Source organism: Mauremys reevesii, linkage group 2 (genome assembly GCF_016161935.1).
Source record: "Mauremys reevesii isolate NIE-2019 linkage group 2, ASM1616193v1, whole genome shotgun sequence".
In the NCBI taxonomy this organism is placed as follows: Eukaryota; Metazoa; Chordata; order Testudines; family Geoemydidae; genus Mauremys; species Mauremys reevesii.
Window position 1 is genome coordinate 173,839,532 of NC_052624.1, and position 13,029 is coordinate 173,852,560.

The window sequence follows — 13,029 nt, forward strand, 5'->3', positions numbered from 1 at the left end:
ATTGGTAGGGGTTTGGGAATAAAAGGAATGTTCAAATTGTGAGCATCACTTGTGGTGAACAGGGTTTCTTAAAGGGAGAAAGGTAACCACCCAGGCAGTCATGAAAGTGGTATTGTGAGGCTAATGACCCAAGTTTACCTCTTGGCAGCAAGCTAAGGAATGTAGAAGTAAGGGTGTCCAAACACCAGGCTAATTGTTGGTTCAATGCTGGGTGGGTAAGCCAGAGCAGTTGTAGAGTGACCCTGTAAAAAAGCAGAGGTAGAGAAACAGTCCTTTCTTGAACATGGGTTTGGCGTGCTGGCTTGGGATTTGAGTTTTTACTGTTCACAGAAGCAGGACTTTGTGTATATTTCTGCATTTAAATAGATTACCCTGATTCCATGTCACTGATTTCCTCCCACAATGCTAGAATTTTGACTTTCCGCTTGGCCAAAGTGGCAACATTTATACTGTGCTTTTAAACGTCCATTTTGTGTGCACCTTTGCAGATCTGTTTTCCACATTAAAAACAGAACTCTCATCCCTAAAGAGGCATTATGGCTCCTTTGGAGGCCTGGATGAGTGCACAAGCATTTCCAGCATGTGTATATTTAAAATTTTGGTTTCTGTAAATATACCAGCAAATTTGAAATGCATTTTCAGCAAACATTTATGCCAGTAAAACTTAAATCCTCAAGTATTTTTGGAAAGAAGAAACAAAATTACACTCAGATACTATAGTGGGCACATATCGGGGCGATTTTCCAAATGCACAGTTATCACTCCATACCTAGAGACAGTAAGAACAACCACAGCTTCACATTCACTGACCTGTGAGAGCCCTGGTATGTGTAGCCAAAATGGACTGACATGGTTATGAATGTTCTTTTCCCTTGTTTAGTTCTGTTCCATTAATTTATTTCAGAAGTTTTTATTGCATTTGTTTTTAATTGCACATAGTTTCTATGCACTGGTTCTGGTATGTAACACAATCTATTTTTGGAGCATAATGTATCTTTATTATTTCACAACATATGATACAGAATGCCTAGCACTACTGAAAACACTCCTTGTTATTGTACAGGGCAACAGCTCTCATGGGATCAGTGACAAACACGGGGTAATAATTATAAAGGTATCTCAAGCACCACAAACTTAATAGGTGTGTTAACAGACAGTGTTATATTTATAGATGTACACCAAGCACCACATCATTCCTAAAAGTTCCCAAAACTTCAGGGCCAGGTGGAGCACAACCCCCCACACCACATTTCTGTGGCTGACTGTTGAAATGCCCTTTCAAGGCCTCCCTCAGCCACATAACTCTGTGTTGTGCTCTTCTAATAACCCTTGTGTGTGGCTGTTCAAACCCCTCAGACAGATGCTCCACTTTTGCCCTGGCAGCAACTTTCCCTGGCTTGGCTCACAGATATTATGTAGGGCATAATAGGCAGCTATAACCATTGGGATATTTTTCTCACTGAGATCCAATCTTGTGAGTAAACAACACCAGTATCCCTTCAAGCTACCAAAAGTGCATTCAACTGCCACTCTGCACCTGCTGAGCCAGTAATTGAACCTGTACTTGGTGCTGTTGAGGTGGCTGGGTGTACGGTTTCATGAGCTGGGGTTAGCTGGCTCTCCTGGGACGACTACTGGCATTTCAACAGCACCAGGGGTAAGCTGTGGTCATGCAAGACTGTCTCTGTTTGTAGCTTTTTGAACAGTGCTGTGTTCTTAAAGATACGTGCATCATGCACCTTTTCTGACCAGCCAACATTGACCAAAGTTTGAAATGTAGAAATATCCTGAGTGTGGTGTGAGTGTTACCTGGCTCCAGGACAGTACTGGTTTAAATTCACACCTTTAGGTTACACCAGTGTAACTTTTCTTTGTAGCCAGGGCCTTAGCTGAGAGATCCAAGTAAAACAGCAGCATTGTGGATGAACAGTCTATTTCATCTATGGATTATTTTTGTTTGGCTTGGTCTACATTTAAAATTTTTACCCGTAGAACTAATTTGGTTAGTGGTGTAATACTGGTTAAAGCCATAGTGTGGATGTTGCTATACCAGTATAAAGGAGACGTAGGCTTGATCTACACTTAACTTATATCAGCATAGCTCCATTGGTTAGGGGTGTGGGAAAAAACCCAGACCCCTGACCAAGATAGCTATGCCAGAAAAACCTGCAGTGTAGCTGCACCTATGTTGACAGAAGCTATGCCAATTGAAGCTTCTAAAGTCATTCAGGAGGGCGCTGGTCCTGCACCTGCAGGAAAACTTTCTCCTCTGGGGATTATGCCGCCATATCTATGCAGACACAGCTAAGCCGACAATGGCTCTGTACTGTAGCGATACTTATACTACTGTAGCTTATTCCCCTTTCCATATAGGAATAAGTGATATCAGTGTAAGAACTTCCGTACTGTTAATTGTATCCACACTAGGGATATTGTACCACTTTAACCATCCTGGTATAATTAAAGAAGTACAACTTTATAGTGTTGACAAGTCCTGTCTCTTTGTGACAGAAATGTACCCAAAGACCATAATAAAAAAGAAAGGAAAGGAGAAGGGGGCTTGTATTTTTACTTAAGAAAGGCAGATAATTATTTTATTCATCTTCAGCTGCTACCTCCAAAAGTCACCCTTTAAAATGACATCCCATTTTATTTCAGGGAGCAGGGGACGATGATCTTCTAGCTTCTTCTTTCCTACAGATCCCCTACATATAAATATTACTTTGGCACAAGGAAAGCTTGTCTTCTTATCCTTGCATAGTCATTTGCCCTAGGTATGTTGTAACCTCCCCCCACCGCCATCCTTCTTTCCCTGATCTTGAGAGTTAAAAAAATAACTCCAACCAACCAAATAAACAACCTCAGAGGAAAATTTTCAAAAGCGCTTTGGTGACTTCATAGCCCATGTCTCATTTTCAAAAGTGGCTCTGGCACTTAGGAGCCTAAGTTCCATTGAAGTATTTACAGATTTTTCAAAATTTTACCCTAGATCTCTAGATAAGAAAGAATCTACCACTGTTCTAGGGTGGAGTTCATCCGTCCTAGTCTCTACATCAGTGGTCTTCAACCTTTTTTTCATTTGTGGACCCCTAAAAAATTCAAATGGAGGTGCAGACTCCTTTGGAAATCTTAGACATAGTCTGCTGACCCCCAGTGGTCCATGGACCACAGGTTGAAAACCACTGTTCTGTGGTAACGATAACCTTTGTGGACCCCTTAGATGTAGTCTGTGGACCACTAGGAGTCTACAGACCACAGGTTGGAAACCACTGTTCTACATGCCCTCACTACACATAAGGAACAACACACAGATTCACACTGTGCTTGCCACAGAAACAGCTTTTAAAAAACACCTAAAAATAAAAAAGGCAACATATTAGTAGCAATAAAACAAATAAAAATAATCATTAATAATAAACTCCAAACCAGGCAGGAAAGGGGTTAAGCAATTTGTACCAATTATTGACTACAAGATCTGCAAATGATTGCATAAAATTTCCAAAATATGCCTGCAAGCTTCTATTATTGATGTTATGCCCCAGGAACTGCACATATGGGTTTAATTGTCTAAACTGTTTTATTAATTAAATTGCTGTGATTTACCTTTCCCATGTTAGCATTTACAGTTTATGAAACAGCTCGTAATTAGAAAATGACTATACTGATGTTGCTTGTTTACTTTGCAAGCAATACATAATAGTGCCACATTCCTCCTTTAAACCCACCCTCCCAGGCTACCTTTTTTCTAGTCCGATTAATAGGCAACTGCTGCTGGAGCGTTAAATTGCTTTTTGGGTGTGTGTGGGAGGAAGATAACTGGTAGGGTTACTGTTTCAGCTGAAATGTAAAACAGCATCCATTTTTCCAGACAAAATGCTTGATCCAAAGCCCACTGAAGTTAATGGAAGTCTTTCTATTGCCTTAAATGGATTTTGGATCTGGCCCATAAAGTGAAAATCAGGAAATTTCTCTCCATGGAATCTGACTACTGGCTAGTCTAATGCTGAGCTATCTAACCACTTAAAACTCTGGTCAGGCAAACACTATTTGATTTTTGTAGCCAAAGGTATTTTGATTTTTCTGTAATGACTCATTTAATCATTTTCTAAAAAATTTGCAGCTAGATGCCTTGTAGTTGTAAACATCTGGATGTATTTGTATTAGAGAAAGTGGACAGGATTTTGTGTATAATAATATGAAGAGTCATTGGATGGCTTATTTAGGAGTAGATGGATATTATTGAAATAGTTACTTACCTGGCTTAAATGATAATTTATCTCTTTTGGAAAATACAGATTATTCAAACTATAATTAATCTCTATTTAGAGCAGAAGTTTTCTGGTTTTTGTTTCCCTTATAAGGGAAATGCAGAAGCACTATATTTTGAGAACTATAGTATAGTTATTTTTAAGGACAGAAGGGACCTAATCAGACCTGCATAACATATGTCATAAAATTTCACCCACTAATTCCTATAAATACTCTTAGTTACTTTGATTATGCGGCTTTTTACACAGTGATATGATCTTACATTGTATGGCAGCTTTCATCCAGATGAACTCCAAAGTGCTTTACTAATGGACTGTATAAACTCTGAACCCAATCCTGCTTTGATCAAAGTCAATGGCAAAACTCCCATCGACTTCAAAGGGTGGAGAACTGGGCACCAAGCAGTTACTTTAAAAACATGACCTGGCCATCATAAGCACAACTGTGCACAAGTGATGACAGAGGCAGTGCTCTGTGTATTGCTTTGTTTATGCTAAGAAGTAAATCAGTTCGTACATTGGGAAGAAATGTATCTTTCAATTAAAGTTGGCTTTAAAAAGCAGCCTGATAGGAATTCCTAGCATAAATAAGAAAAAACAAAACAAGAAACCACATTTAAGATAATAATGTGGACATAGAAACCTTGACAGCATTACATGATAACATGTATGTTCCTCACTGCAGATAGGCAAGTCCACTCTTTTCTACAGACAAAACACATGGCCTATGTAAAGGGCTATTTGTGCTAGTAAGACAGCACAAAAGGGCATTAAGACTGCCCTAAATGTCCTCCCCCACTACCCCAGAGCATAGGGACATGACTGGGGTGTGCTGTACTCTGGCTTTCCTTGCAGGTGTTAATGGCTATTGGGAGGAGGGGGCTGTCCCAAACCAGGGCACTTACAGAGCCTCAGGGCAAGCTGCTTTAATTGGCAACAGGGGCTGAAGCAGCCCTGGCTGCTTTTCTTGCTTGGTTGAGCACAAAGCTGGCTTAACAGTGACTTTTTCTTCTCTCACCCCATGTGCCCAGTGGAAGCTCTGGCACAATTGAGGATCAGGGCTATCATGTGTGTGCAATAACTGTCAGTAAGGAGAGGGAAAATAAAGGAATTACATGTGAAAATATTGGCTGGAAGTTCTTAGGGGCAGAAATTTGTCAGTGGGTGTAAATTGTCATCGCTTCAGTCACTGGAGCTCGGATAATTTACACCAGCTGAGGATCAGTCCCTTTGGCTTAAAAACAAGCTTTTATGGAGCGTGTGGCGGGGTGTAAACTCCACACAAGTGAACAAAGGGTTAACAGGAGTCTGAGTGCTCAGTTAGCCCAATGGGCTGCACTGGGAGAGTGAGTCAGGCTTGATTTGTTATCACGCCCAGCTGGGGAGAAACTGGGTGTTCTTCAGAAATGAAGGAATTAAAAGCTATAAGAGAGAGTGAGAGACACTAACACCCCCAGCGAGCTGTCAGAGAGGGGCTACTAGTCCTTGTAGTAGGCCCTGAAAAAGGGGCTAGGCTCCAGAGAAGTAGCTTTGTGGCTTGGTGTTCTGTAGCAGAGAGCCAAGGAGAACCCAATGGGACTGAAAGGTAAAGCCTGGATGGGTGGAGGTTGTTTTGGGTGGATTTTTGTGGCGAAGCCTGGGAATCTGCTACTCTGAGAGGGGAATGGGGCTGCAGAGGAGCTCTGGCTGAGCAGAAGGTGCTGTGTTGATAACTAGTTGTATTGGACACTGGTCACCCAGAAGGGATGAGACTTCAAAGTGACCTGGCTGGAGGGCTAAGTTATGAGATGCAGACCACCAGAGTGCTGGAGTGCCTGTTAGTGAGGGACATCAGATGAGGAGAGCCTGCTATGTCATATGAAGCTGTGAGAGAGTACATCACTGGTAAGTCTATTCTTCTATAGCTAGCACTTGATTTTGTTCAGATTCAAGCTAAAACAATGGGTAAGGGGAGACAGGGTAGCTGCCTGCATGTATATGAAGGTTGTGGTTGTCCTTCTTCCCTCTTTTTCTAATAAGAAATAGAAATGAAAGTGACAAAGCAGTGCAATACAGCATAGCCAAGATCTAGTAAAACAGGTGCCTCAATGGAGGCTTTTAAAGCTGTATTTAGGCTCCTGAATAGTGACTTGTCTTTCAAAAGTGCTGAGTAAAGTAGTTTTTATTCAGTTCTGTGGGAGCTGTTGTGTGGACAGCACTCTTGAAAATCAGATCACTTGTGTAGGTGCATAAATGTGGTAGTCTGTGGAATGTAAGATTGGGCCTCAAAATAACTGGAAACAATATGAAAATTGGTTTAGGGTGACCAGACAACAAGTGTGAAAAATTGGGATGGGGTGAGGGGAAAAGTAGCCTATATAAGAAAAAGACCCCAAAATCGGGACTGTCCCTATAAAATTGGGACATCTGGTCACCCTAAATTGGTTTGATAAATAAAAACTACTCCGATGCAGGCCTCTGCAAGTATAAGAAACTATATTTCCCTTTCAAAGCAAAAATAGTATCAAACAGCAGAAATGTTCACAGTTCCAGTCCAAGCTTGTCAAATGTTTAAACTTCTCCTTTGCTGTCTTGGGCATTTACTTGGGGAGAAATCCAACTATAGATAACAAGCAGGAAATGTATTGATCTGGATGCTCTCAAGAGCTGAGGCCTGATTATTTTCTTACACTAGTATAAACAAGATTAACTCCATTTAAATCAATGGAACTATGCCACTATAAATTGGAAGAAGTGACAAGAAATTAGGCTGTCTTTTGCAGTGATAGAAGATGCAGGTGACTAAGGCCCAGTCCACTCTTTGGCTTTGTCTAGTCTAGGGAAATTTTGGTGCGCTGTTTGCCCCACCCCTCCCTGTACACTTGTAATACCCAATGTGTCCTAATACAAAATTGCTCCCACCAGTGCGCACCGGTGATCACATTAACATTTGGGTTAGACTTGCCTTTAAGCAACAGTAACCACTATGTGATTCTCCACCACCTACTGGTGCACAGTCCACATGGACAAATCACTTGTATAGTGGTCCTAACTGTGCAAACAGTCATCTCACAATGCACCAATCACTACTTACGTGGTCTTTCTGGTTTATTTTCCAAACTCTAGTGCTCAAGGCTGGACATCATTTACATTCTTCAGGTGTTTCAGTCTTTTGCAAGAGGAAATCAGAATCCCAAGGAGATACACTTTCTGGACATGTGAAGCAATGGTTCTGTTGGTTTGCAACTGCAGAAGGTCTGCACGTTTATGTATAGTAAAGCTGAATCTTGAAAAATACATCTGTGTAACTAGCACATCAGTTACATGGTTCTTTAATACACCTCTACCCCGATATAACGCTGTCCTCGGGAACCAAAAAATCTTACCGCGTTATAGGTGAAACCACGTTATCTTGAACTTGCTTTGATCCGCCGGAGCGTGCAGCGCCCCCCCCCGCCCCCAGAGCGCTGCTTTACCACATTATATCCAAATTCATGTTCTATCGGGTCGCGTTATATCGGGGTAAAGGTGTATGATTAAAACAACAATTCATGCTGTAAACTACTTCACTATGACAAATCCAAATCAGTAATTAACTGGGAGAAGAAGAGATGCATAAGATAATCAAATGTATAATCTCCACATTAAAAAACACATAAAGGAGCATTTTAGCAGTTGATGCTATAATAATTCTAGCCCCATCAAAACAAGATACTCTACCCTAATAAAGATCTTATTTAAAACCCCGGAGCACCAAATGACTCCCAGTGATGGGTTGGATCACAAAACCTCTTGGGAACTGCCAACTGATGTGCTGTGACTACCTCTGAGCCCATTTTCCCTGGCAGCTTGGGACTTCAGTGCCCTGCCTGGTTTAAGCCAGACATGCTAGCCTGCTGCAAAAACAGACCCAGGTCTGACCCATGCTCCCAAAAGCTGCAGGCTTAACTGAAAACAGCTTAAGAAATGTTCCTGTCTCCAACACTCAGATGCCCAGCTCCCTGTGGGGTTCAAACCCCAAATAAATCCGTTTTACCCTATATAAAGCTTATACAGGATAAACTCATAAATTGTTCGCTCTCTATAACACTGACCGAGAGAGAGATGCACAATTAAAGAATGGCAACACTTAGTTCACAGCTCCATCTCCAATTCCCGTCATCATTTTGAATGTATGCACATAGAAAATTTCTAATTTGGGTGGTAGGTTGACAGCCCCTCATAATAGCAGCATCAGGTATAAAGTCTAGCACCATGTGTAACCCACTGTACCTACGTTGCTGTAAATCCCACTGTGCTCTCAAGTCATGTTCACCTTAGTGCTCTTATACTAAAAATGCAACATGTAGTCCCTACTGAACTCTGCTACTGCCACAACACATGCCACTACCTGGCTGCAGCTGCCTCAAAAACCTTGCTACTACTTTTCAAAAGTTCCAGCAGAGAGCTTTCCTGCCAAGCAAGGAATGAGAGCTGAGCATTCCTCCTTCCGTTTTCAGCAATGGCCTAGGAAATTGCACTGGTACCTGGGCAATCGGGGGAATTTCTAAAGGAGTTTGAGCTCCTTTTCTTACGCTTACCCTGGGCTCCTAGAAGGCCTTTCAGAATCTTCTAGAAACCATTCCTTCAGAGAGCTGTTGGGAGCACTGCTCCCAATCAGAGGGAGTGCAATGGTAATGGTGCTGCAGAGCACAACTGTTTAATGTGGGGCTAAACTGCAACCCAAGTGGCGCTTGTTGGTGTGGGAACGCTGCCCCACTGGTGCTTACACAGGTGCTGTCCCACCCATTCACTTACTAACACTTCAGTTCTCTAATATAGACCCAGCCTGAAGCTGAAGCCGAAAGAAATGATAAAAAAACATCAGCATAGTACTTAATTCATTTGCATCTGTCTCTGCCTGTGTTTTGGGGCATAGAAGAAGTGACTCACTGTATATGTGATAAAAAAGCAGAGAGCTGAGTGCCTCATAGGAGGTACTCATCAGTTCAGAGCACCAGAACCAACCTATTGATACCAACTGATGCCTAGCAAGAGTCTCTCCCCAATAATCTGACTTCCCTGCATGCCGTTATTTAATAACTAATATAGTTTTAAATGCTTTGGCAAACTGTTCTCTTAATAGGGTTCTCTGACAGACCTATTAAATACATGTCCTACAGTGTGGTGTGGTTACACAGTTTGTATATTCTGTTATAATGTGTATTGGCTGCACAATGTTCTCTTGTAGGGAAATAAAGGTTTGTAAGAGTAAAGTAAGAAAGACTGGAGGCTTAAATACTTATATATTGATGCTAAAGTAGCATGCTAAAATGTGATACTTTCATTCCATCTCTTGCTTCTATGGTAGGCTGAGCTCTGTGCTGTTTTCATCTAAGTGGTGTGAACTTCTGAAAGAGTTGCTTCATAATATACATATTTTAAATTAAGAGTGAATAAATTAAATTGAAGGAGACACTTCCCTAAGGTCCCCCTTTAATATCGGGTAATCTGCACATCCATAGCCTTTTTGATCAAGGTGACTGTAAGAAAGCATGGATAGCAGAGCAAATCACTGGGAGTGTTTTGAAGAGTAAGGTCTAAAACTGACAGGAAAATAAAGGAAGTATTTTTTTAAAGGAGAGGGACTACTTCATAGGAATATAAACATTCTGCACTCAAACAACCTTCATTCATAGTGAATATTATTAATGTAACTTAGGGTCTGATCCAAAGCCCATTGAAGTTAAGGAGAGGTTTCCCACTGACTTCATTGGGATCAGTAAGCACAACTTTCCTCTAATTGTGCTATTTTGGAGTAGAGTCAGGAATGTAATTTTTCTCTTCTCCTGTATACAACACAGACTCCTGGCTTTGATATGATGTCTGTCCCTGTGGCCAGAATTTTCAGCAGGGATCAGCCCCCACTGTCATGGCCAGATTTTCAAAACTGCTCAGCTACTTTTTAGGGACTAAAATAAGCAGCCTGAGGGCAGATCCTCAGTGGGTGTACATTGTCATAATTCTATTGCAATACTACGTCAACCTACACCAGATGAGGATCTGCCTCTAAATTTTTAGATGTGATCAGCACATGGAGTGTTGAGCTCTTTTGAAAATCTACTCATTGGTACTATAAAGGGGGCTGCTGCGTGTTGGGAACTTTTGAAAGCCTGGCTTTATTTTGGTGCCTAAATGGGCACTGAGCACTAGGACATTTGGCCCTGAACTTTTTTGTGAAATGTGTCCCATACAAATACTATTATAACATTCCCTCCTGTCTGGACAGACAGTACAGCCTAATATCAGAGTATCCATAATTCCTTAAATGGTGGTAATACATATATTTCACTATGATATAATTCCATAATATAGTCATAACTCTTAATACCCCTTGTGTACATATATCACACAAGAATATTAATGAGTAGTGAGTTATTTGTTTTCAAATGAAACATCACAAGGCATATTTATTGTAATAATCTTTGTACAAAGTGTGCAGGGTGTGAATACAGGGGTGCTTAGTGTCGCAACTATACAAATGGCCAGATAATAGTGTATTCATATTTAGTACCTGGCAGGGTGAATTTGTGTAAGCAGACTCTTTGATCTTATCTCTTGTGACAATCTACCTGAGTGATACATTTTATTGCATTTTTTAAGTGCTGACCAAAACCTGTATTTCTCTAGAGTACGTAGAGGCCAGTACTGTGTATTTGTCATTAACATGCTAAAGAGTTGTGCTCCAAGAATAGTGTGACCTATTCATCTGCATTTTACTAGAACTCTCATCTAGAAAGATTTGAAGTGGTCTGTGCCAGACACAGGCTGTGTTCATTAGAACAATGTAAGGGATTCATTTGAAATAATATATACGTCTACAGTGCATTCCATTCAAGCAAGTCAAAGCACTCTGCAAATTAATCGCACCTCACTGCACTCCTGTGAAGTCAGTATTAGCCCCTATTGGTCTAAGGTCTTGTAGGACGTAGTGTCTAGATAGGGTGACCAGATATCCTGATTTTATAGGGACAGTCCTCATATTTGGGGCTTTTTCTGATATAGATGCCTATTACCCCCACATCCCCTGTCCCAGTGTTTCACACTTGCTATCTGGTCACCCTATGTCTAGATCATGGGTTCTCAAACTGGTGGTCGGGACCCCTCAGGGGGTCGTGAGGTCATTACATGGGGGGTTGCAAGCTATCAGCCTGCACCCCAAACCCTGCTTTGCCTCCAGCATTTATAATGGTGTTAAATATATTAGTGTTTTTGTTTTTAATTTATAAGGAGGGAGGTCGCACTCAGACTTGCTATGTGAAAGGGGTCACCAGTACAAAAGTTTGAGAACCACTGGTTTAGATACTAGATGAGGGAAACTATGGAAGAGTGATTTGCCCTAAACCTCACTCTGAATCTGTGAGTGAGCTGGGAATGGAACCCAGGAGTCCTGACTCTCCCATCTTACTGAACTACTACTAGAAAACATAGCTACACATGCAACACAAATATACATAGACAGCACGGACTGGGAAAGAAATTGATTGATTAAATGTTCATATAAGGCACAATTTTAAAAATCTGACATATGTATGTGCCTATATATCAATTTAAGTGGCCTTATTTTCAAAGATACTAAGCACCTGCAGCTAGAAATCAGGCCACTTATATTTATGCGCCTAAATATGGATCGAGGGCCTGACTCTACACATCTACTTTAAAAATGTTGATATTTTGTCAGAGCAAAAGAAAGAAGTTGGATTGTTAGGTTTTACAGGCTTTTTGTCACTTATCAGTTTGAGACATCTTCACACCCAGGCTATGGTGCAATAGAAATAGGTCAGGAGTTTTCACAGGAGCACATTCAAGGATGTACTTCTGAAAAGAAAAGGCCCCGCACCTACAGAAGGGAGCTTATGCTAATAGCTGTGGACCATAGCTGGCTGGCAACATATTTATTGGTGACATTTTCTACCCTTTCCATAGCAGGCCATAACTTCTGCTGATGTAAATCGATGTGGCTCCATTGAAGTCAAGGGAGAATTGCACAGTTACAATGAAGAGAACTTCCCCCTAAAATCCACACTGTAGTAGGCAACCATCTGTCTAACTTGTCTGGATGTTGAAGAGGTGTCTTAGTAGGAGGGTGGCAGAAAACTTTGGGACTGCTGCCTAGAATGAGTGCCAGCATCCCTCTGATGATCCCTGGCATGTATTTCCCATGTTCCCTAATGCCCTGCTACTTGGTTCCTGTGCCAGCTGACTCCTCCTAAGGGTTTAGTGCATGGTAGGAAGAACAAACATTCTTACCGTACCCATTGCAGAATTTAAATTTATAAAACTTCAATTATGCACTCTTATCAGTTCTATTAAAGAAACCGTGCACTTGAGGGAAATAAATCCAAAAAGTCTCTGCTGGAAAAAATGGAAAAAGGTTTTTCTCCCTTTCTATTTGTAGTTCATCTAGGCAGGGTTATGAAAAAGCAATTGCCTTTCATCCTTGGGACCACAGTTAAAATACACATCCAAAGAAAAACTGTGAGCTGCGCCCTCCCAGCTCACTCCATATTCTTGACAGCTTTTCATATCACATTAACAGTATAAATGGGCTCAATTAAATTTATTAGGTCAGGACAGCATAGGGAAGTTCATCCAGCAGCTTTTTTTACGGTCTGGTTAAGTAGTCATAGGTAACTTTAAACCCCTTTTTCAGTCATCTATGTGAGTGATATTGTGAATTATCTATTCATGTGCTGCAGAAACAATTATATCTTGAGATGGGGAGACCCTGTGGTCCATCTAT